The sequence below is a fragment of the Petaurus breviceps genome, unplaced genomic scaffold (assembly GCF_028583685.1).
Source record: "Petaurus breviceps papuanus isolate PSGF00001 unplaced genomic scaffold, PetGlider_PUasm1.0 90897, whole genome shotgun sequence".
Classification (NCBI taxonomy): domain Eukaryota; kingdom Metazoa; phylum Chordata; class Mammalia; order Diprotodontia; family Petauridae; genus Petaurus; species Petaurus breviceps.
The window spans coordinates 12163386-12190519 of record NW_027187374.1 but is presented as its reverse complement, the minus strand read 5'-3'; the positions used below and the strand labels follow the sequence as shown (position 1 = coordinate 12190519).

The window sequence follows — 27134 nt, the reverse complement described above, 5'->3', positions numbered from 1 at the left end:
CATAAACCATAAAGTGAGAAATTGAATGAGGAACATACTATTCATCTTCTGCCACAGAGCTGATACTTAGAATACAGAGAGAGGCATGTCTCTTCAGGTATGGCCAATCTAAGAATTTGTTTTGATGACCTAAGCATGTTATGATTGATTTTTTGTTTTTCTTTTCTTTTGGTTTAATGGGGAGGTACAGATTGTATGTGCAAATAATGTAAATATAAACACATTTTTTTTAAAAAGTCATGCTCTAAGTAATGATTTAGATCTACAGATACTTTCACAGAAATCATCCAGTAAGAGTCTAAAGAAAAAGAGGGGTACTGTGATAAGTACTTTTTAACCTGAAAACTGTAGAGAGGTATGTCTGCTGGTTCCCCACAGCATATCTCCCTGAAAAACAAAGAACCTCGCAAGGCTTCTCAAGCTTTATGACTACTACCCATATCTGCCTAATAATATTTATTGCCTTAGATTTCTATACATGAATGCAAAAGGGGGGGGGGGGTAATAAGAAAATAAAATAGATATCCTGAAGCAAGATGGTGAATTTAACCTCATAAATAACATTAAGACAGTGGGATGAGATTTATCAGTTAGAAGATGGCCTTGGAAATTGCTTATGCAAAACAAACAGGAAAGGTGAAGGGATAGAAGAGAAGGGAAAAATAACAATATGTGTATGTTTGTGTGTTTGTGTGCATAGAAGTAGATCTATATATCATGTATTTACCTCTTTGTGAGCATATTTTACTCCCCTAGTAGAAGAAGAATGGTGGAGAATATTTGGATGAAAATTTTAAAAGATAGAAATAGAAGCAATATTTTATTCAGAATATAATATAGGCTACAGAGATAGGAAGATAGAATTGGTGAAGAGTTTGGGAACAGATCATAATCCAGTACAGAGTCTAATACTATAGGGTTATTTTATTTTTGTATTTGTATCCTCAGTGCCTTCTTAATAAATATTTATTTGTTGATTAATTCCCTTTTTTTGACAAGATGACCAATCTGATAGAGAAGAGGAATGTTGTAGTGATTGTTTAGGTATTAACAAAGTCTCTTTTGTGCTCCTTGTGGAAATGATAGAAAGATGTGAGTAAAATGATCATACAATTGCGAGTATTCCGAACTGGTTGAATGACCAGTTCCAAAAAAGTATTAATTAATGGCTTTACATAAACTTGTAAAGAGGTCTCCAATGAAATGTATTGGGGATCTCTAACCCTGCACTGTTCAAAATTTTTATTAATGACTAACATCACAGATGGCATTCTTAAAACATGATCCAATGTTTTAAGAGATACCTAGAATGCACGATGGAGATAGGATTCAAAAAAGAATAGAACATTCAGTCTAGTTCAACAAGATGAAAATTATCAGGGATAAATATCAGTCTTACATGAGTTGAAATAATCATAAGATTGGGAGACATAGCTAGACAGCAGGTTGCCTGAAAAATATCTTGAGTGAATAGCAAGCAAGTTCAATATGATTCAAGTATTATGTAATAGTCAAAAAAGCCAATTTATTCTTAGGTTATATGACAGAAAACATTAAATCTAGGAATAAGAAAGTAATAGTACTACATAGTCTGCCCGTATCAAATTACAAGTAGAATGCTGCATTCAGTTGTGAGTGCCATATTTTAGGAATAGCATTAATAAGTTAGAGAGCATTCAGAGGAGGATATTCAAGGTAGTGAAGGGCCTCAAGCCATATGAGGATTAGCTGAAGGAACTGGGCATGTTTAATTTAGAGAAAAGACTTCTCTGATACTACTGAAAGGATAGGGGTAGCAGAATGCAAATTAGCTGTCTTTGTTTAGCAGTCTTCTAGTACAATGCTTCTAGTACAATTCTCAGTCTCCTTAGATGGATCTTCATGCTGGTCATGTCCATTAACAATCCATGCCCCAAATCTCTGTCCTGAGTCTTCTCTTCTCCATTTATACTATTATTCTGGGTGACATCATAAGCTCCCATGGATTCAATATTATCTTCACACAGATGGTTCTCAGATCCATTTGTACTTAACTTCTCTCTTAAGAAGTTCTTCTCATTTGTACATAACTTCTCTCTTAAGCTCATCTTCAGCTTTCTATTGTGCATCTCAAACTGACTATCCTGTGGGCAAGTTAAATTTTATATATACAAAATAAAACTCATTTTCTTTCACCTCCAAAGCCCTCCTCTTCCTAACTTCCCTATTATTGACAAGAGTACCATCATCCTCCCAGTCACCCAGGTTCTCAATTTCAGTGTCATCCTTAACTCATACTCTCATCTCTTAGGTCCAATCAGTTGTCAAACCCTATCATTTCTACCTTTGTTGTATCTTGGACATACTTATCCTCTTGTGTGATGCTCAGGGCTTCATACATGTTGCACTAACTTTCTCCCTGCATCAAGACTCTCTCCAGTCTAGTCCATCAGTCACTCAGCTATCAAATTGATCTTCCTAAAGCTAAAGTCTGTCACTTCTCTGCTTCCCATTCAATTAACCCCAGTGGCTTCCTATTACCTCTAGTTAATAAATATAAATATATAAATATAAAATTCTCTATTTGACTTATAAAACTCTTTATAACCTGACCTATTCCTATCTTTCCATTTTTCTTATACCTTACTCCCCTCCACATACTCTAAAATCTAGTTTCCCTGGCCTCCCTGCTGCTCTTCAAACAAGAAACTCCATCTCTTGCCTACAGGAATTTTCACTGACTGTCCCCCATGCCTACAGCTCTCACATCTACACCTCCTGCTTTCCCTAGCTTCCTTCAAATCTCAGCTGAAATTTTACCTTTGTAAGAGGCCTTTCCCCAGTACTCTTTTTTACCTTCACTATGAACCTTTCTCCAATTTATCCTATATATCTTGCTTGTACATAGTTGTTTGCCTGCTATCTTCTTTAGACTTGTGTGCTTCTTGAAAACAGGGACTGGTTTTTATTTGTTTGTTTTCATTTATTTCCTCATTACTTAGCACAGTGTTTGCAAATAGTAGGCATTTAATAAATGCTTGTTGATTGACTACCGTCAATGAAAAACTACAATCTTGAAAAGGAACAGACATTAATTGGAACTAGCCCAAAAGTTATTTAATTATGTATATCCTTTGATCCTGTGATATTGCTACTAAGGGATATACTCAAGAAAGAGGAAAAGGACTTGTATATACAAAAATATTCACAGGGGATCTTTTCATAGTGAAACACATATATAATGACCACTATATTGCAAAGATAAACAATTCCAAAAGACATAAGAACTCCAACCAATGCAATAACTAACCATGATTCCAGAGAAACAATGTTGAAAAATGCTGTTGCTAATCTTTGGACTCAAGATACATAATAGATTCGAGACATACACTTTTGGACAAAGCCAATGTGTGGGAATTTGTTTTGCTTGACTATGCATATTTGTTAAAAGGGTTTTCTATCTCTCCCTCCCTCCCTTCTTCCCTCTCTCCCCCCCCCTTTCTCTCTGTCTCTCTCTCTGCCTCTCTCTGTCTCCATGTCTCTCTCTCTTTGTCTCTCTGTCTGTCTCTCTCTGTCTCTGTCTCTCTCTGTCTCTGTCTCTCTCTCTGTCTCTCTCCTCAGAAGGGAAGAAAAGGGGAGAGAAGACAAATACTTTTTAATTGAAAAAAAAATAAACACACACACAAAGAAAAATGATCAGACTTTTTTTGTCCCTATTTTTCCTCAGAGAGTGGAAATAAGTACAATAGGAGTGGAAAGAAGTTGATTTAGACTTACGAATAGAAAAAAGTCTTCCTAACAATTAGAGATACCTAAAATTGAAATGAGTTGCCTGAGGAGGTGGCAGGCTTCTCTTTGCAACTAGCTCCATAGAGTCTAACTACTCACAGAAGGAGGGGCCTCCACATTTAAGGATAAGTAGTAACAATGGATGTAATCAACTCTTGAAAATAAATTCCCTGACTTCTAATGGAAATTTTCCACTTTTTTTGCCTTTTGGAGGGCAATTAGGGTTAAGTAACTTGCCCAAGTTTACACAGCTAGTTTTGGGTTTTTTTGTGTGTTAAGTCTGAGGTTGGATCTGAACTCAGGTCTTTCTGACTCCAGGGTCAGTGCTTTACTTACTAAGCCACCTAGCCACCCCCTATTTTCCACTTCTTTCTTCAAGTATTGTGAATGTTTAGAATCTGTCCCTATTTTGACATCCAACAATCAGTTATGTATTCCTTGGGGTATATGGGGTATTCAAGGAAAACTAGCACCTTTGGTGTAAGGATTTGCCCTTTTCAGGGCTGCTGGAATATACCCGGCACTCAGCTCTCACCTGTGGCTCCAAGAAGCTCTAGCATGTGCAGCAGCCACACCCTGGTAAACTATCTCAGAAGATGGACTAAACCAAGCTGAGAGTAACAGATAGAACTCAAACTCATTAGTGAGTTAGGGAAGTGTCTACCCCAAAGATGCAAGGTGGAATGGGCAGATGAAAACAATTTGTTCTAATGGTCACAAATACAGCAGAAGCAGATGCTGTGCAGCAGGATATTTTAAGTTATCTAGACTTTTGTCTTATTACTGGAATTCAATGAACTTAGAAAAGAAAGGTTGACGTTACTTAAATCCAATTTATACATGAATCAAAACATCACCCCCGATATCATTGCTCTTCTTTGAAATGAACGACAAACAACATGTATCCAAAACCACCAAGAGGGGAAACTTTGAAATCAACTCTACAAGTTGATGTAACTTAAGTTTGTTATTTACATATTTTTCCTTTGACATTCTTACACTTAAAATCATCATATGTTGGGGCAGCCAGGTAGCACAGCAAGTAAGAGCACCGGCTCCAGTGTCGGGATGACCTGGAGATCGAATCCCGGGCTCAGACACTTAGCAACCACCCAGAAACACCTGGCCGTGTAACCTTGAGCAAGTTACTTAACCCCAATTGCTTAGGGGCAGTCAGGTGGCTCAGCGAGTAAGAGCGCCGGCTCCAGTGTTGGGACGACCTGGAGATCAAATCCTGGGCTCAGACACTCAGCACCACACCCAGAAATAACTGGCTGTGTAACCTTGAGCAAGTTACTTAACCCTGATTGCTTAAAAAAAATCATCATATGTTTCTCTATTTTCATACAGGAAATGGGAACTTCAAGATATTCTTATAGACCATTTCAACTACTGTCCCCATCTACATACTCAATCTACAGTGACAAGAAATTCATAATGTATCCTAAGCATATACAGTCCCTTGTCAGGTTCAGGATAACACCAGTACATAAGTACTGGTACATACTTATGTACATACATACTTACATACTGGTACAGTACATAAGTACACTAATTCCATACTAATCCAAAGAAAAATAACAAACTGATGGTACATTGAACAGTGGGCTGGAAGGAAGGTGACCTAGGGTACAGTTATAACCTCCACCCCTAGATTTAACTCCACAATATCACTCAAATCCGTCCCTTTTCTCCACTCAGTCACTACACAAGTTCAGGCCCTCATTACATGTTGCATGGTCTATTGCAATAACTACCTAATTGATCTTCCTTCTTCAAGGCTCTTCCCTTTCATATCCATTCTCCACACAGCCACTAAAATGATTTTAATCGTTTAGTTCTGACCATGATATTCTCCTATTCAATAAATTCTAATGGTTCCCTATTAATTCAAGAATCAAATACAAATTCCTTTGACATTTAAAGTCCTTCACAATCTGACCCCAACTTCCCTTTTATAGGTTTATCATATGAATTACTCCTCTTTGCACACACACAATAATCCAGCCAAAATTATGTACTTATTTCCTCATACAGAATTGTCTCCTTTTTCCATTTTTTCTCCTAGACATTCTTTAAGCCTGGATACACTAGCTCCTCACTTCCACCTCTTAGAATTTCTAATTTCTGTCAAGGTTCACTTCATATGTCCCATAACATAAGAATTTGTTTTGTTTTGACAGACTATGTAACTAAATATCTAGGGATTTAATTTTCATTTTTTAAAAACAACCACTGGGGGAATAAGGGTAGTGAGAAAAATGGATTCATTTTTTTAAATTGCTCTTTGAAAAAATCAAATTAAACCATTTTAAAAATTGAAAATCAAATATCATATTGTATGTGAGGTTTTTCCTCATCTTACTCTAAAGAGACTCTAAATTTATTCTTCCAAACCACATGTCATGTTTCAAGAGAGAAGTTTATATCTTCCTTACATGATTCTAGGATACACCTAAGAAATTGTGAGGATGTCTTTCTAATGCTATCAGCTCAGCCTATATTCTAGTATTTTCTTCCCAATACTAACCATCACCAGTAACAGAATTTCCCTTATGTTCTCCAATTATTATCTGGCTAACAAATCAATTAACATCCTTTACCATTCCTCTAAATAGTCAAAGTTTACTGCTACCCTAAAACCACCTTGTCCACCAAGATTACAAATATAGTGAACTATATTAATAATATAAATAATAAACACTGAGATTATATCGTGTTGAAATTTGTTGGAAAAAATCTGACACCCATTTCTATTTTTTTAATCTAGAACCCATCATAAGGACAGACTTTTCTCTAATGTAACAAATAATGTCTATTTAAATCCACCAGGAAATATTCTATGCAATATAAAATGTTACAGGCTTTTCCAATAAGATCAGAGGTAAATCAAAGATGCTTATTTATTATTATGACTACTTTGGAACATAGTACTAGAAATATCAGCTATAGAAGTAAAACAAGATAAAAAATTTTGAGGAATAAGCATAAGTAAAGAAGAGATAAAATGATAGCTCTTTGCTGATGTTTGAAAGAACCTTAAAGAGTCAACCAAAGTTAAAGCAATTTATAATTTTAGTGAATTTAAAAGATATAAAACATTGGCACAACACAGAAAGAAACTCCATTCAAAATAAATTTTGTTGTTGTTTATTCATTCAGTTGTATTTGACTCTTTGAGACCCTATGAACCATACCACACCAGACCCTTCTGTCCTCCACTGTCTCCTGAAGTCTGTCCAAGTTCACGTTCATTACTTCCATGATGCTTTCTTTTTTATTTTTAATACTATTTTATCTTTCTCCAGTTACATATAAAAACAACTTTTAGCATTGGCTATTTTGTTTTTAAGTTTTGAGTTCCATGTCCTATCCATCCCTCCCTCTCCTGCCTCCTCCCTGATATAATAAGCAATCTGATATCGCTTATATATGTATAACTCCATTATACTTTCAATCTATCTCATCTTCTGCTTTCCCCTTCTCCTTTTGACTTCAATCTTTCCTAATGTCAGGGTCTTTTCCAATGAGTCCTGTCTTCTCATTATGTAACCAAAGTATTTAAGCTTCAGTATTTGACCTTCCAGTGAAAAGCCTGAATTAATTTAAGTATTGACTGATTTGATCTTGCTTTCAAAGGTCTTCTCTAAACAATTCAAAAGCCTGTATTCTGTGGTACTCAGTTTTTCTTAACCAGCTCTCACAGCTATATATTACTACTGTACAAACCATTGCTTTGACTACATGGATCTTTGTCAGAAAGATGAAGCCTCTGCTCTTTAATATGCTGTCCAGATTTGTCATAACTTTCCTTCCAAGGGGTATCTTTTAATTTCATGTCTGCAGTCACTGTATGCCATGATCTTGGAAGCCAAGAATATAAAATCTGACATTGCTTCCCATTTCTTCCTCTATTTTCCAGGAGTCAATGGAACCAGTTGTGATGATCTTGGGGTTTTTTCAATGTTAAGCTTCAAGTCACTTTTTACTTCCTTATCAAGATGCTTCTTAAGTCTCCTTCACTTTCTGCCGTCAGAATAGTATTGCCTGCATATCTGAAATTGTTGGTATTTCTCCTGGAAACCTTAATTCCAGCTTTTGATTCATCCAGTCTGGCATTTAATTTGATGTACTCTGTGTTTAAGTTAAACAAATAAGGTGACAATACACGGTCTTGTAATACTCCTTTTCCAGTCTTAAGCCAATCAGTTGTTCCATGTTCGGTTTTAACTGAACTGCTTCTTGACCCTTATACATGTTCCTCAGGAGAAAAGTAAAGTGATCTGGTACTCCCATCTCTTTGGAGGCTTGCCACATTTTATTATAATCCACACAGTTCAAGCTTTAGTGTATTCAATGAAGCAGTAAATGGTTTTCTGGAACTCTCTTCCCTTCTCCATAATCCAGCAAATGTTGGCAATTTTGTCTCTAGTTCCCCTAATTCTTCAAAAACCATCCTGTACTTCGATAATTCTTAGTTCATAGATTACTGAATCCTAGCTTGCAGAATTTTTAAAATCTTGCTGACATGTGAAAAGAATGCAGTTGTTCATCAACTTGAACATTCCTTGGCATTGCCCTCCTTACGATTGGGATGTAAACTGATCTTTTCCAATTCAGTGGCCACTTTTTTCTGCAAATATGTTGGTATATTGAGTACAGCACTTTAATAGCATCATTTTTTAGGGCTTTAAATAGATTGGAAGGAACTCCATCACCTCCACTAGCTTTATTGTCATCAGTGCTTCCTAAGGCCCACTTGACTTCATTCTCCAGGATGTCTGGCTCTAAATTAGTAAACATACCTCTTTTTAATCTCTTCTACTTCTATTAGGTTGTAGGGGGCACTGTCAAGGATTAGGTCTGAGCAGTCTGCCATGGGTGCAAATCCAGGCCAAGGACCTCCTTGAGCCTGTTTCCACCCACTGGGGCCCATTACCTCAGGATATTGACTCACCACCCTCCCACCCACCCCCTCCCCACTTTGCGCCCCCCTCCCCCTATCAACCCTCTGTGCAAGGGAGGCTCAGAACATTTTGACTGTCCCTGAAACCCTGACTGCTTGACTTATAGATAAAGTGAGATAAGAAAGCAGGAAGTATCCCAAGGGAATGGACTCCTAAAGGTTGCAAGCTAGGCACCTCACGTAACAAACTAAGTGAAGTTTCCCATGAGAAAGTATGATGTAAGTGCTTTAGCTATAGCATATAAACTTGGACCCTCAGATGCTTATTTGATATTTGCTTAGTACACATGCAATAAACATATGAATGCTTCCAATCTTTGCCTGGCTCTTGAACTCATTATTCAAGCTCTCATTTTTCAGTTGGTGCTGTGAGTACAGGCAACATTAGGTCCCTCCCATTTTTGTCTTTTATCATGCCCATTTTTGCATGAAACATTCCCTTAATGTCTTTAATTTTCTTGAAGAGATATGTTGTCTTTCCCATTCTATTATTTTCTTCTATTTCTTTACATTGCTTAAGAAAATCTTCTTATCTCTCCTTGCTAGTCTCTGGAATTCTATACTCAGTTGTATATATCTTTCCCTTTTGTCTTTGTTTCCTCGACTATTTATAAAGCCTTACCAGATAGCCATTTTACTTTTTTGCTCTTCTTTTCCTTTGGAATGCTTTTTGTTGCTGACTCCTGTACAATATTGCAAACCCCTTTCCATAGTTCTTCATGCACTCTCTCTACCAAACCTAATCCCTTAGATCACTTCTACTTAATATTCATAAAAGATGTTATTTAGGTCGTACTTATATAGTCCAATGGTTTTCCACACTCTTTCAATTTAAGTCAGAATTTTGCAATGTAAGAAGTTCATGATCTAAGCCACAGTCAGCTCCAGGTCTTGTTTTTAACTTACTGTCTAAAGCATCCCCACCTGTGGTTAAAAAAAATATAATCAATCTGATTTTGATGTTGACCATCTGGTGATGTCCATATGTAGTGTTGTTGAAAATAAATGTTTGCTGTTACCATCGAGTTATCTTGACAAAACTCTATTAGCCTCTTCCCTGTTTCATTTTGTACTCCAAGGCCAACTTGCCTGTTATTCTTACTTTAACATTCCAATCACCTATGATAGATAAAAACATTTTTACTGTTATCTACAGAAGATGTAGGTTTTCATAGAACTGAGTGACTTTGGCTTCTTTGTATTCAGTGATTAGAGCAGACACTTGTATTGCTTTGATGTTGATAAGTTTGCCTTGCATTTCAAGAAGTATCATCCTGTCATTTTTGAGGCTATATCCCAGTACTTCTTTTCTCACCCCATTATTGACTATGAGAAATAATCTATTTTTTTGTAGAATTGCTTACAGTAGTAAATTTAATGATCACCTGAATTACAGTCACCCATTCCCATTCATTTAAGTTCACTGACACCCAAAATATTGATGTTTAATCTTTCTGTCTTCCGTTGGACTACATTTAGCTTACATTGATTCATAGATCTTACATTCCAAGTTCCTGCACAATAGCCCTTACAGCATCAGACATTCCTTTAGTCTACAGACACATTAACAGCTAAACTTCCTTTTAAATTTGGTCCAGCCACTTCAGTCTTTCTGGAGCTGCTTGCTGTTGCTCTCTATTTTTCCCCGGTAGCATGCTGGATACCTTCAGACCTAAGGACCTCATCTTCCTGTATCATATCTTTTGTCATTTTAATATGTGGTTTCCTGGCAAAGATACTAGAGTGGTTTGCCATTTCCTTCTCTAATGGATCACCTTTTGTCAGAACTTTCCACTTTGATCAGTCCATCTTGACTAATTCTGCATGGCATAGCTCATATCTTCATTGAACTACACAAGCCCCGCCACCACAAAGCAATGATACAGGAAGGGTCAAAATAAATATAGAAGCTATTATATATTTGCGAGTGTATCCACCAAGATTTACCTAGGAACTATATAAAGTATAAAACATACTTTGCAGAAATAAAGACCAACCTAATCAACTTGAAAGATATTCATTTGTCATGGGCAAACTGAGTCAAAATAACAAAATTGCAATACTACCTTGAGAGGACAATGATTGATAGTTCCTTTTATACCAATAAAGTGGGAGAAAGTTTGCTCACAATGTTGACAAGTGTCCTCTAGAAGATTTAAATCCTACCTACTATTCCTAGGAAGTGTTAAAAAATTTTATATACTTGTGAATAAACTCATTTGTCTTGTACTACTTAATTCCATTTTTAAATTTATATTTGTTTTATGTCAATTAAATGTTTTACTAATTTATTGGTGATATGCATAGACCATAAATGGAGTTTTGAACTTCTAGGGGTCATGGGTTACAAAATTTATTAAGCAAATCAGTCCACTTTGAAAATAGGAAAAATAGAAAAGGTTCCCAGAAACCCAGTATAATATATAAAATATTGTCTCTTCATCTCTCCTGTTTAAAGTTTGAACTAACTGATAAATCATTGCTAATAAGAACTAAGCTATGTTTCTTCTATATTTTGCTGAGATTTTTTTCTCTAGCAATTGCCCTGACAATAAACGAGAAGGAAAAAAACAAAGGAAAGATGGAGAAAAAGAAAATGAAGGATAGGCCAAATTGAAATAAATAAAATAAGGAGTACTTCAATAATTGAACTCTTCTTGATCAAATTAAACATTTACTAAAATGTTGTAGACAATCAAGAATCATGAATACTGTATTTTTCCACATTCTATATGTATGGAATAGATCATAAACACAATACTATTTAAAAGATCATCATATTTAAGACCTGTGCATTTGTACCTCTATTTTTGAACTTACCTTTCTTTGAATGAAAAAGCTCTTTAATTATTTGAGTCTAGGACTTCTTATGCAAGCCAAATTTCCACTGTTTGTATAAGAAAATTATATTACTAGAAAATGTAGTCAAGTGTATTGGGCCATGAAGCAAAATAATAAAAACATACCAATGCTGTTTGCCCTCATGGTTTCTTTGATTTGTACTTCAATGAATCTGGGATACAATAGAATAGATTAGAACTATTCAACCATACTTTCTCATTTTTGTGAGATTATCATCCACATCCTACAATCACTCTTTCCACAAGGATCCATCTGATATGCTACAGGCCTTGTGCTAAATCTTTTCATGATTTTATTGAATTTCAATGAAACATTACTTCTTAGAGGCTATTGGACTCAGCATTCCCTTCCTCTATCACTGGGACACTTTCCATCCTGCTGCCAAATATGTAATATTACCACCACCACCCTTCTCACTTTTTACTTTTTTTTTTCTCTGAGTATTATCATCAAGTCAACACTACAATAGCCTTTGGGGAAGGCATATCAATTAAGTTTATTAATCCACTCATCATGTATGACTTGCCAGACTATAACTTTCTTCCCTCAATTTCCACCATTCACTTATGTATGTTGTCTCACATAGTAGAATTTAAGGTCTCTCAGGACAGAGGCTGTCTCACTTTTATATTTCTATATTTAGCACTTAGCATAGGTTTAGCACATAATGATTGTTTTTCATTCATTCATGCAAGCCATCCCCTGTTATTTCTTGTAATCATTACATAATCAGCTCTATCTTTTATGAGAATTTTCTTGCAGAATTCTTTGTAATATGCTGTAGCCTGCTTGGACTCATCATGTACCACTCTGTTGCCTTTTAGATGACATGAAACATTAAATTTTCAGATATTATAGTATTTCATGATTCATAGTTATCTAGCAGTGGTCCCAATGTTTTTATTCTACAAAAACCATTCAACAGCAACAAAAAAAGTCTTGTGAACCCCCAGGGTAATTTAATTGTGCTAATCCTAATATTCTTTGAGATGTGCTTATTAGTGTTTATAATGACTACAATGATACCTTTTGCCCCAAAAACTATAAATTAAATGTTAGGTTATAAAATCAAAATTATAAAATGTAAGATTTTATTTTACTCATGTTTGTGAAAATTATAAATATAAAATTATAATTGTGAATATTTGTGTGGGATATTCTACAGCAATTAAAAGCAATACAGCAAGACTACAACTGATTACTGTTATCTGCAAGACTCCATATTAAATGTATTTTGTAAATATATATTTTGTAAAAATTATGCACATGATCATGATGATTTCAAATTACTGCAGAAATAAGCCTATAATCCTTCATATATGCATATTCTTGTCACAAGAAAAATAGATTTTTAATATAAATATAATTTTATTAATTGAATATTAATAGCATTTGAATGAAATAATTTACAAGTTAGAAGGTGTTTAACATAATAAAATAATCATACACAAATTTAATTTCAGTGTTAGACATTTTTTAAATTTGAACATGAGAACACAAATGATTGTATGCACATGACTATCTTTGGGAATAAGTTTGTGCTTGAATATCAATTTGAACAAAGGTTTGCAATATTTGACTCAACACCAAACATATAGACTTCAATCTAGACCCACATTGAGTTTACTTCTGTATTTGAATTTACCAAAAAGTGAAAATGTTCATTTATACAAATGTGGTGGAAAATAGTAAAACACTCTAACAAGGTCTCTTGCTGAGAGATGGATTATTTTTTAAGCTACCTAACCAATCAATGAAAATGAATATCTAGTTTATACTGAATGTATTAAATGATGGATATACTTAAAGTTCAATTGCATATATTCATTTTAACAATGTTTATATATAAACTAACCTTTGTAAGGAAAGCATCTCTTCAGACATGACTTTCTTCTTTTCTACCTTTGGAACACCAGCTAATACTCCCACAGAAGCTCCACTGAATGATTGACCAACCAGTCGCCAACCAGTCCATTTGAAAATCCACCAGATAGAATAGTAACATGAGTGGAAGCTAAGTTTAAATTGGAAAACAGCCTTGATGCTGCAATAAGAGGCAATATAAGGTATGTTTCTGTAGAGCATTTGTGATGGTCCATGATGATTTTAAGATGACTTGTATTGTTCATGGCCAGTGATCATGGTTTTCAAACAGGTTGACATTTGTGCTGTAATAAAACAAACATTTGTAACATCTTGATAACATGATTGCACAGCTGATGAGGTACAATTACAAGGCAACAGATAAGAATAAGGGGGCAACTCTGGTACACTGTACAGAACACAAATGAGAATCTACATATTGTCTGACTAGACTTGGGAATCAGTTTGTGCTTGAATGTCAAACCCTTGTGTTGTTTTGGAACAACTAAATAACATTGAGAAGCTGCAAGAACATGCTGCACTTAGAAGCAGTCAGAATTTGTCATCACTGAACAAACACAAAAATTGGGCACATGATCATTATGATTTCAAATTGCCTCAGAAATAAACCTAAAATCCTTCATATATGCACATTCTTGTTGTCACACAAGAAAAATAGATTTGTAATATAATTGAAAAATTATTTACTGCTCATTGTGACATTTAAGCACAAATTCTTTGGACCTTCATTGTGAACCCCCAAAGAGTTTGCAAACCAGCAAATAGGTACCACTGTCTCACGATATCATCAGATGGATTTGGGGGAAAAGAGAGTAAGTGGGTATGCACCTGTGATTTCATCAGTATAGGATGTTTCCCAGTGAGAAAATTCCTTCTACAAAAGAAAATTAGCCACTTTTCTATCACTTACATATGTAGAGAATTGCCTAGGATACTGAGAGTTTAAGTAACTTGCACAGAATCACATATTTATATGAGATTTAATTTTAAATAAGTCCTTCCTGATTCCAAGATCAACTGCTGGTATACTACACCATTCTGCCTCTCTCATCAGAAGAATATTGATGTTAGAAGCAGGACCTCCGCGGGGCTCTGGCTTCCACCTTCCCCAATCCATGTAAAAAGGGGACTCTAAACAAACTTTGGAGTTGCAAAACCCACAAAATGACACAGAGAAGCTAACCTCCCACTGAGGACAGCCCAGCAGGCCAGCAGCAAACGGCCCCCGTGAGCCTTAAGTTTTAGCCCCAGGGTGGGCCTGACCAGCCACCAGCTGGAGAGACTCCAGATCACCAGCAGCTGTGGCAGTTTCCAGATTCATCAACACATAGATGCGAAGGAAAAAGTGAGAAGTCAGTGCAGTGTGGACTTTGGAACCAGTAGTTGGGAGTGCATCAGCTTTTGCCCACGGGGCAAGAAGCAGCTGAGATGCCATGCTGGCATCGTGTTGCAGCTTCAGCTCCTGGCCTGCAGACTGCAGGGGGACCAAGTGACCAGTCTGAGGGGTAATCTCTCTTGCCTTAACCTGCTTGGATCTGGATTGTGGTCTAGGGTGGAGGTCCTAGGGTGTGTGACCAGCTTGCCAGAGCATGTGGAGGCCTCAGAGAGGGCACCCAATTAATACCTCCAGCAGCTATGAAAACTCCAGTGTTTGGGACAAAAGCTCCCCTGTCTGGTGGCAGAATCCTACTGTGGCAAAAAGCCCAGGTGTCAAGTGACTGAGGGGGTGACATGACACGGCAAAGGAAACAAAGCAAACAGAAGAATCCAACACTAGAATCCTATTTTGGGGACAAAAAGGAGCAAAGCATGGAACAGGAGGAAGACAGTGAAGTCAGAACTCCTGCACCAAAAGCTTCAAAGGAAAATACAAGCTGGTTAAAGGCCATACAGGACCTTAAGAAGCAGATAAGAGAAGTGGAGGAAAAATTGGGAAGAGAAATGAGAACAATGCAAGAAAATTATGACATGAGAGTCAACAGCCTGACTGAGGAAAATCACACCTTAAAAAACACACTGACTCAACTGGCAAAAGAGGCTCAAAAAGGCAATGAGGAGAGGAATCCCTTGAAATGCCAAATTTGCCAGAGGGAAAAAGAATCTCAAAAGCTCACTGAGGAGAATTGTTCTCTCAGATTTAGATTGGAGCAAAGGGAAGCTAGTGACTTTAAGAGAAATCAAGATGATGTTAAACAGATCCAAACAAATGAAAGAATAGAAGGCAATGTGAAATATCTCATGGGAAAAACCACTGACCTGGAAAATAGATCCAGGAGAGATCATTTAAAAATTATAGGACTACCTGAAAGCCACAATCAGGGAAAGAACCTAGAAATAATCCTCCAAGAAATTCTCAAGGAAAATTTCCCTGATGTTTTAGAACCAGAAGGCAAAATAGAGGTTGAAATAATCCACCAACCACCTCTTGAAAAAGATCCCAAAAAGAAAACTCCTAGGAATATTATAGCCAGGTTCTGGAATTTCCAGATTAAGGAGAGAATATTACAGGCAGTCAGGAAGAAACAATTTAAATATTGTGGAAACACAATCAGGATAACCCAGGATCTCGCAGCTTCTACACTGAGGGATCGAAGGTCTTGGAATATGATATTCTGGAGGGCAGAAGAGCTGGGATTAAAACCAAGAGTCACCTACCCAGCAAAACTGAGTATCATGTTTCAGGGGAAAATATGGTCATTCAGTGGCATAGAGGACTTTCAAGCATTCTTGATGAAAAAAGCAGAGTTGAATATAAAATTTGACATTCAGATACAAGAAGCAAGAGAAGCTTGAGAAGGTAAACAGGGAAAAGAAATCATAGGGAACCTATCAAAGTTGAACTATTAACATTCCTACATGGAAAAACAATAATTGTAACTGATGAAACTTTTCTCAGTATGAAAACAGTTGAAGGGAATAAAAATATATATATATATATATATATATATATATATATATATATATGTCTATATAGGAGGGTATACATATGTGAATGTGTGTATATATGTTTACAGGTATACATAGATAGAGGGCACAGGACCAATTTAATAGGAAAGAATGATACTTAAAAGGTGAAATTAAGAGGTGAGAGAGGAATATAATGAGAGGAGATGGGGAGTGAGAGAATGAGGTAAACTATCTCATATAGAAGAGGCAAGGGAAAATGGTTACAATGGAGGGGAAGAATAGGAAGGCAAAAGGGAATGGGCCAAACTTATTCTCACTGAATTTGGCTTGGGGAGGGAATGAAATACACACTAAATAGGGTATCTCACCCTACAGTAGAGTAGGGGAAAGAGGATGAGAGGGGGGATTGTAATGGGAATGTAAATTTAAAGCTCTTCCCTGCCCCTAGGCTAAAGTGCACCTGGAGCCTGGGGTAGGAGGCTTGTTTTTCAGTAGATACTTTTTGATTGGCCAGTGGGTCCAAAAGGTTGTTACATTCTCTGAGCCAGGAGAAGGCTATATAAGCCCTGATGTGAGGCTTTGTTTTGGGGCTGACTTTGAGAAGTGTTCTGTGATTTGATCTGGATTATGGGAAGCCGTTGTCCAGAGCCCCCCGGCTTTGAAAAACCCAGATGTTGAAACCGAGATGTTGATTTGGTATGGATGTAATGGTTGGACAGTTTGGAAAGCTGTCTACTTGATCTGTTTCTGTCTTGATAATTCTGTCTGTGTACTCTGAAGTTTGGGGTGCTGACCTTTGTCCCCTGAACTAGGTAAACGATACATATTTGACTGATTAAAGTAAGCTTGTTAACCTATTTTGAGTTGCTTTCCTTTATCAAAGCAGATCCAAGAACCTGTGTTGGCAGCAAACCCTGAGGACGTTTGGGGTGCTTGCTGCTACAGGGATGATGGAAGGGAGGGCAGGCTGGGGGGGAGGGAAGTTGGAAGCACTCACTTTTGAAAAGGGACAGGATCAAAGTAGAGAACAGAACAAGTGGGTGGTGGGATAGGAGGGAGGAAATATAGTCAGTCTTTTACAATACATCTACTATGCTAATGTTTTTCATTAGCTACACATGTACAATCTATACTGAACTGCTTATCTTTCCCAGTAAGGGTGAGTGACAAGGGAGGAAGGGAATGAATCTGGAATTCAAAGTTTTAAAATCAAATGTTTAAAATTATATATACATATATACTATTATTAATACTATGTTACATGTAATTGGGAAAGAAGATATACAGGCACTGGGGCATAGAGATCCACCATGCCCTACTTGAAAAGTCTAAGGAGGTATGGGAGAGAGCAGATTGGAGGAAGGGATATCCTGTGGGATTGATATTCTGGGATGGTGGGTAGGGGAGAAAAGGGGAGAAAATTTGTAACTCAAAATCTGGCAGAAATTAATGATGTAAATCAGAAGTTAATAAAGCATTTGAAAAATGAAAAAAAAAGAAAGAAGGGCCTTTATTTCAGATTGGGATCATTAATAGTACTTCACAATTTTCCAAATGCAATTCAGCCTATGTCCATTACTTCAATTCAGTATTTATTCCTTTGATTTTAAGATTATGGTATCTATAATACTGATCCTTATGCATCAAGAATTGTTAATAATTGGGAAAATGATGGGTATTTTTCGGAGTAAGAGGTAAGTCTCAAATCTAATTGTATGTCATATTATACAGACTAAACTTCTGATTCATCACAGTACAGTTTTTTCTTACCCACCAGAAAATTTTGCTTTTTCTATTGTGTTGCCCTCCCTTGCACTCAAGATACTAAGATCACTTAAGTATACATCACTTAAGTATATACAGCTTTAATTTCTATAAATGTCTCCTTCACTGCTGTTCTAGACAGAACCTATTCAGGACAATTTCTTGGTAGTTTATGTTCAATAATAGAACAAAATCAGATATTTACAGGTCATTCAACAGTTAACAAAAGGAAATTTATTTAATCATAGGAGGAGAAAGCCTTTATACAAGGAAATGAAGTAAGGATACTTTCAATTAATTCAGTTGACTGAAGAACTGCCCATCTTAGTCTGCTAAGCATTAAAGAATATGTATGATACTTCTTGCGGATGTTTTGTATTCAAATAATCAGGAAGTGATATTAATGGACTCTTTGGTATCCTTAGCCTTAGAAATGTATCAATACTTTCAAGGAAAAACTAGTCTAAATTGCAAGGGGGCAAAGGTTAGGATATTACCCCCTATCAGTCTCTATGGTGGAAAGGTATTCTAAAGGACCTTCCACCTAAATTACTTTAGAGCTATAACTAGTATAGCTTTAACTTCAGCATTCAACAAGCCACCTTCTTTTTTTATTATTTCAGTTGTGTCTGACTCTTTGTGACACCATTTGGGGTTTTCTTGACAAAGACATTGGAACGGTTTGCCATTTCCTTCTCCAGCTCATTTTACAGAGGAGGAGCTGAGGCAAACAGATTAAGTGACTTGTACAAGGTTACACAGCTAATAAGTGTCTGAGGTTGGATTTAAACTCAAGAAGATGCGATTTCCTGACTTCAGGCCTGGTACTCTATCCTCCAACTCCAGGGTTGGTGTTCTATTCACTGTGCCAACTAGACCACCCTGAAGCATTAATTTAGTATTTATTTCATTACAGCTACTTGTCTAAGCAATGTGCATACAAAACAAAAGTCAAACAGTCCTTGTGCTCAAGGAGGTTACATTCCAATGGGAGAGACAGCATCTACACATTAAAATCTCACATAGAAATTCTGTTGTTTGGAGTACAGAGTGCATGTGCCCCCTTCCTGCCCTATACTCAGACATGCAATTTCTCCAGGTTTTGGTCCTGAGGAACCTGCCTCTGATTTTAGGGCTTTCACATTTAGTGATTGGCCTGATATCAAATCCCTACCCCAGAATTCTGGGGATAGTTGATCATTTTAGTTTAAGTTTACATCTGATATGGAATATGTAGTTGATTGCTATAGAGAAAGACAGTGTTAACCATGGAAAAATCACAACTTCATGTAACATGATGAATAGGCTTCTTTAACTTGAGTTAGAACAGTGACAACAATTGGTTGGAAGGATAACATTGTAGGCCTCCTCGGCACTAAGGCATCATCTAATTGCTCCTAGAGCTTGACTGTTGTTGAAATGGCTAACCTGGTCCTGTTATCCTTCTGTTAGTAGCCACCATCTCTGTTGCAGACACCCACTGTTACACCCTTCATCAGGCAAACTATTTATTATCATCAGCAAATTGACTACAGTACATTTTATACATTTTTGGCCATATCTCTAAATCAGGAAATTTCTCTGGGATTCTGGGAAGATTCAAGCATTGGCTTTTTAAGTGCCTCCTTGGTATCTTACATTAAAATGAAAACAAGTCCAAGTGGCACAGATCCAAGTGGTAATTTAGAGAGTACAAATCACCACTCAATACAAAGTTACACCCAAACATTTAAAGAAGAGGAAGGGGATTAGAATAAAACAAAAAAAAGTAAAATGGGAAAATACAAAAGAGAAAAAGGAAAAAATGGACTTTCCCTCTAAGAGAAACTCTAATCCTAATTGAGTTTACAGAACATGTGGAGCTTTCCATACAGGATTAGGAATTTGAGATTGAGTATAAATTACCTCCCATCAACCTTGGGTAATCAAACAACTGGCCTGGCTAAAAATTCTCCTATGAATCTCTCAGGACATAAGGCAATCCACTTGAAAATGCATACAAGGGAGGCCAGGTGGCTCAGCGAGTAAGAACACAGGCTCCAGTGTTGGGATGACCTGGATCAAATCCCGGGCTCAGATACTCAGCACCACACCCAGAAATAACTGGCCGTGTAACCTTGAGCAAGTTACTTAACCCCGATTGCTTAAAAAAAAAAAAATGCATACAAAATGTTTCCATGTTCCTATCACACAGAGAGCATAAACTTAATTTCTCTAGGGATCCATACACCCAAACTCAATTGCACTGGAAATTAAAACAAAAATTTCTTCTGAATCCTGAGGTCAGGTGACATAGCATGCTTGAAATTTCCCAAATAGATTCCTGTTAAGGCAAGGGAAGACTAAATGGAGTTCCAAAGTAATCCAATAAGAGGACATGAAGGGAAAAATGAAGAAAATAAAACCCGATAAATTCTTAACACATATGGGGCTCCCATAAGAGATTGCAGACTTGAGTCCCAGCTACATTAGAATATAAAGATTTCATACATTTTGAACATAAAACTTTGGGAGAAAGGTTCCGCTAGCAGCAGAGAAGACCAGCAAAGCCTCAATTATTTTCTTTGCTGATTCCCTAAGATATCCTAAGTCCGTCATCAGACCATCAACAAATGGGGATAATTTTTCTCCCCTTTGGCCTTTATTGTCTCCTTTATGTCCTTAATTTCTTCCCCTTATCTTGTTACTGCTATCATTTCTTAAATTAGATCATAGTTAAATTCTATTGTATAATAACTTACTTTGCTACTTCTTATTTCTTTGCTTATTTGTGGATTACAGTTGAGTTGTGATAGATCATAAGAAATTTCAACCTTAGAGGCAGCTAGGTGGTGCAGTGAGTAAAAGCGCTGGCCCTGGAGTCAGGAGGACCTGAGTTCAGTTCTGGCCTCAGACACTTAACATCCACACAAAAAAGTAGCCATGTAACCTTGGGCAAGTTACTTAACCCCAATTGCCCTCCAAAAAAAGCAAAAAAAAAAAAAAAAAAGAAATTTCAACCTTGAATAGTCAAAAAATTTTCAAATCATGCATTCAGTATGGTAGATTGAAGTTTCTAGCCCAGAAGAGCAGTTCTAATCTAGCTTCACAATAGCTAGCATTTATATAGCACTTTAAAGTTTGCAAAATTCTTTACATATTATCATTTACATTTTATCATCACAACTCTAGAAAATAAGTGTTATTAATAATAACAATAGCAAACATTATTATGGTGCCTACTATGTGCCAAGCATTGTGCTAAATACTTTACAAATGTTTGATCCTTACAACAGCTCTATGAAGTAGGTACTATTATTATACTTATTTTACAACTGAGGAAATTGAGGCATACAGAGGATAAGTGCCTTGCCCAGAGATACGTAGCTGTGTCTGAAGAGGGATTTGAACTTAAGACTTCCTGACTCTACATTTAACATTCTGTCCACAACACCAACCACCTAAGTGCCTAATGCTGTGCAAGTCTGGGCAAATTATTTCATCTCTATACCTGAGGTAACTCCATAGGATTTCTCTACCAGAGTATAGATGGATTGCCATAGCATGCTAACATTACTTCTTAACATGTTTTGCGCACCAGTGATGACTTGGAAAGATATGAGACAAAATTTAACGTTTCCCATAAAACAAAAGTCATGTAAATAAATTGTATAATTGATCCAAACTATTTAACAACACAGGATTTACTTAAGAATTATTGAAGTTATTCCTTTAAGATGGTACTTAAAAGTACATCAAAAAGTCTTCATTTGGCACACATTAACTTTTTTTCAATATATCTATATTTCAATGTCGATTTCCTTTGTAACCCTATATATTTTATTTTATGCATTTAAAGTCATTATTCTGAAAAAAAGACTTCACAAGACTGTCAAAAGGGTTACCAAAAAAAAAGATTTTTTTAAAGTACTTAGAGAAACTTAAAGTAACCACTTATATATTGTTGTTTGTCCTTTGTTCTCAAAGAAGACTATTGCTTTAGGAAGGTGATGCCATGACTTGAAAATGAATTGGATTTAAGTGAGGGAAGGCTGTGCAAAGTCACCAGCCTCACTTTTTCCTCAAGTACTTATGTATATTAGATATATAAATATATGTGTTACTCTCTTTAGGAAGCCAATAATTCTGAGTGCAAGATATTAAGTATAAGGTAAAAAGTGATCTGTCAGGCGCCCAGAAGAGCATGTTGTACTAATTCACAAGGAGCAAAAATTCTTAAGTCTATAAATCAAAGGTTTTTCTAAGGGCACATTTCCCTTCTATCTTAACAACTACTTGAATATAGTTGTTCTGGTTCCAGTTGGAGAAGATATTATAAATTAAATTTTTTCCAACAAAAAAAATTAGTATACTTTATTAGTATGCAAAATATAATAATTGTCTTAAAGTACAAAAATATTATTTTGATTATTTTATTCTTTTTTATGATCTGCTAATAGGCTATATGAAATAATATTCTATATTTCACTTTTTGCTTCCTCCAATGTAACTAGTTCTGAGCTCCATTTCTGTCTCTTCTATCTCCCAAAACCATGTAGGATACAAACTCCTATTTCATTGTAGTGCCAACACAATATTCACAGCACCAGTGGCAACTATGAATATGCCAGCATAGTTCTTAATCACAAAATATAACAGACTCTCCATATATAAGGCAGAAACAAAACCTTTATTCTCTGAAAGCCAAATTCCAACACCAGGAAACAGAATCCACCATAGCAACAAAAAAATTAATAAACAATAACACAGAAGGGAGCCACACCATCCTTTAGCCTTCCCACAAATATTCACAAGCCTGGCTGTCTACATGACTGTGTCCTCTCCTCCCTCCAGCTCTAACTGCTCTGACTACCAGCTTCCTATGGGCTCTGCTCCATCCTTCAGCAAACTCCTCCTGCCACAGGCTCCATGTATTCATCCTAGTAGGGGCCAGAGAAGATCTTCAAATTACCATTACCATTACATCCATACACTTTGAAAATGGAGCCACAAAAAAAAAAAAAAAAGAAAGAAGATGAAGCCACCATAGCAGCTAAGTGACCCAGTGGATAGAGCACCAGACCAGGAGTCAGAAAGACCTGACCTGAGTTCAAATGCAACCTCAGATATTTACTAGCCACGTGGCCCTGGAAGAGTAACAACCTCTTTGTGCCTCAATTTCCTCATCTGTAAAATGGAGATAATAATATGCACCTACCTCTCAGAGGCATTTTGAGGATCAAATGAGATATTGATTGTAAAGCACTCAGAACAGTGCCTGACACATAGTAAGTGCGATATATTTTATGTACATATATATGCTATTATCATTATTACAAAAAAATATCATTACTGCACTGCAAATTCTTAGAAAATTCAAGTCATTTCCATAACTTACAAAGAAATTCTTTTTACTCGTCATTTCAGAAACTTTTATATTATATCATAGTTTATAGAAATAATTTTGAAAACTTGTCAAATGGCAACTTCTAATACATGGACAATAATTAAGAATAATACATTTTCCCTCAGAATACTAAAAATGAACAAACAAAACAACAACCTAACAATATAGCCATAGCATTTTCAGCAGGACATAACAAGGTTTGCATGGATGGGTCACAATATATGTTTCATGCAAAAAAAAGGGGGGGGGGAGGATTAAAAAGGCATAAAGGATAGAGTAAAGATATATGTATGGCATTATTTTGGGCTCTCCAGAATTATTTTCATTAAGCCCATTGACTTTTCTTTTAGGCTCTGAGTATAGGCATATTCATTTTCATAGCTGGTCATGATAGAGGCGTCTTTTTTTTTTATTTCTTAATCTTTAACAGGTTAGAAACAGCCTGCAATTAGTCTGAATATGACAAAAAATGGAAGGTTTAAATTATTTTTAAAGAAAAATATTTAGCAATAGTCAGGTTACTAAGAGGATGATTGCTGTGGGTATCACTTTTAGTTTCAATGAATTCACCCACAAATTCCTATTTCTATAACAGTTATATTAGCAAAGCCAAATAAAAATGATAAATGACACCTTAGTCATTTATCTCACCCCATCCCATCCACAAAGACTGAGAAGTTGGGCAAGAATATGACTATTCAACTATAAACAGAATTTCTAGGATAGGACAAAATCAAGTGGGCCAGTGCTATTTCTCTTTCATTTTATTTGTTCTGTGGTTGAGAATCCTTCTCAGTCGACTACTCTATGTTTAACCCTCAGAACCTGTGTGTCTCAAAGTACATTATTTATTATGTAACAAATTTAAAAGCATATTCATATAAACAAATTGTCAGTTTGAATAGCTACATCATCACTGGCTTTGGTTGTCAGAAATTAGATGTTTTTTTCCTCAAAGATTTTAAACATATTTGACTGACATTACCATGCTTTCAGATTTATTCTGTGTTTTTATTGCTTGCTTTACACATTCTTATATTTACACAATCCTCTGACTATAACCTCAAGTAAATTATTTAAAAAGTCCTAATGTTGCTCAGACTTCTTAAATATAACAGGATGTAAAATGGATTTATTTTCCTAATGGGAATCTGGGATGGTTAAAAACAAAAAGCAGAAGCTAATGCACATTACTAAATCTTAAAATGGAATTTTGCTTGCATCAAAACTGAATTTCATTTATTGTTTTTTCTCCATGGTATGAAACAACAAGCACCTAAACTATATAAAATGAAACATTTGACTAAAATTTGAAAGCACACAAAGCCGTACAAAGTATCAAATTGTCTCTTTTAAAAATTTCTCCTGAATATCAGAGCAGACAAATAGTAGTGGTAGATTATGCTATAATTAAGAACTGGGAGGGCGGCTAGGTGGCACAGTAAGTAGAGCACCGGCCCTAGAGTCAGGAGGACCTGAGTTCAAGTCCGACCTCAGACACTTAACACTTACTAGCCGTGTGACTTTGGGCAAGTCACTTAATCCCAATTGCCCTAACTTCACCCCTCAAAAAAAAAGAGCAAAAAAAAATAAATAAAGAACTGGTAGCTACATTCAGTTGGAGAAAAAAAACAATAAACAATTAAGTTAAATATCCCCATCTTCCTTAATTCTGAGATAATGATAGCAGCATTAGATTAACTGTACCACTTTAATTGGTGCTGAAAGAAAAGCACACATTTCGGTTAGCATAGTTTTGAGAGTAAGCCTTGTTTCTAAAGAACTAACTAGTACCAAAGGTGCAAAGTCAGCTTAAAATGTGCAAATGACAATAAAAACAAGATGTGTGTCCCAAAAGACTCATAATGGAGAGAAATGTCTACATCCAGAGGAAAAAAACTAGAAAGAAATGAGTTTATATCCAGATTGAAGCAAACTACCTGATCTTTTTCCTTTTCTTGTTTGGTTTTATGTCCTCTTTACCATTTTTCATTCCATCTGATACAATCCATCTTTATAACCTGACTAATGTCTAATGTGCAAGTATTTACAGATCCTATATTTGACTGTATGCCACCATGGGGGGGGGGGAGAGGAAGGGGGACAAAATGTGAAACTCAAGGAATTGTGGAATTGAATCTTGTAAACTAAAAGTAAACAAACAAATTAATAAAAATTATCTAAAGACAAAATAAAAACAAGATGTATGTATAATAAGGAGAAAAAATCAACTAAAAGACAGGACAATAAGGTTTAAAATAAACACGTTAACATAAGAAAATGTAATAGGTGGTAATTTTCAATAAAGGTTCTTCTTTGGTAGAAATAAAATTCTAGTGAGTTTCTCAGAAGTCAAATTTAAAACATAATTAAGCCTTATTTCTACATATCATATACTCCAAAATACCACACTGGCTATATGATCTACTTTGCAATTAGACTTTGCCATGCATTTCAGTATTTCTTAAAATAAAAAGGGACCCTACTCTATAGACTCTGGCACTCTGAAATTGTGTTTAAAAAGTGTGGTATTTTGTTGTTTGTTTATTTAATTTGATATTGCAATAACACTTTCTATTCATACTATTTTTCATGTGACCTCAAACCTAACACATGAAGATTTTTCAGACATTTTTAAATGCATTCCTCTATGTCCATAAAATTAGAATTTTTAATCATTTCTCTTTGACCAATAAAATTATAGATATATTTTGGATGCAACTAACTATAAATCAAACCTAATAATTTAGCTCCTGGTTTTCTACAAATACATTAAAAATCATAGCAATTACCAGGCATAAGAATTTTCCATTAGAAAGCTGAATTTTTCTATCAGAAGTTAGACCATAAAAAACTATATACATTTCTCAAAACATGACTTAAAATTAAAGGCAGTGGGAAGTAGTTGCTAGAGTGTTTGGTTTGGATTTAGAAAGAATGGGTTCAAAACTAAACTCTGGTATTTATTAGAAGGGTGATCTTGGCCTAGTTATTTAATCATTATGTGCTTTATGCAACTGTATAGGACTTCTGTCCTAGGCCCCTCACCACCCTGCCTCCCACTCCTGCCCACAGCCTATATTCTTCTTGTAATTTGCAGCCTTAGAGTGTTTCCTGAAGCACTGACAGCTTAAGTGACTTTCCCAAGATTATATCTACATGAGTCAGAGTCAAGACTTGAACCGGGGCATTCCTGATTTTAAAGTTGGTCTCCTACCCATTATACCACACTGATATAATACTATGCATTTATTACTGCAAATGTAATTTAAGCATTGAATTTTCCACTTCATTTCTGCTTCTCATCTGCAACATTTTGGATGACAACCTTCTAGAGGGAGTTTTTCCCAATCTCTTTTAATTCGAGTGCCTTCCCTCTGTTGATATTTCCTATTTATCCTATAATTATTTATTTGGAGATAGTTGTTTGCATATCGTTTCCCCCATTAGACTGTGAGCTCCTTGAGAACAGAGACTGTTTTTAGCCTTTATTTGCATATTCCAACACAACATAATGTCTGTCAAATAAGTGCTTATTATTTATTATTATATTATATATTATTATAATTTATAATATATCATTATATTACAAGTGCT

General features: G+C 35.8%; 1 long non-coding RNA gene across 1 annotated transcript in view; it reads right to left on the bottom strand.

Annotated features, from left to right (window-relative positions):
- Nucleotides 1-12965: 12965 nt before the first annotated feature.
- LOC138151360 (uncharacterized) overlaps nt 12966-27134 on the bottom strand; it is a 34280-nt gene continuing 20111 nt past the window's right edge. The window contains exon 3 of the long non-coding RNA XR_011165799.1: nt 12966-13764. This is a non-coding gene — a long non-coding RNA (uncharacterized lncRNA). The remainder of the gene's footprint in view (nt 13765-27134) is intronic.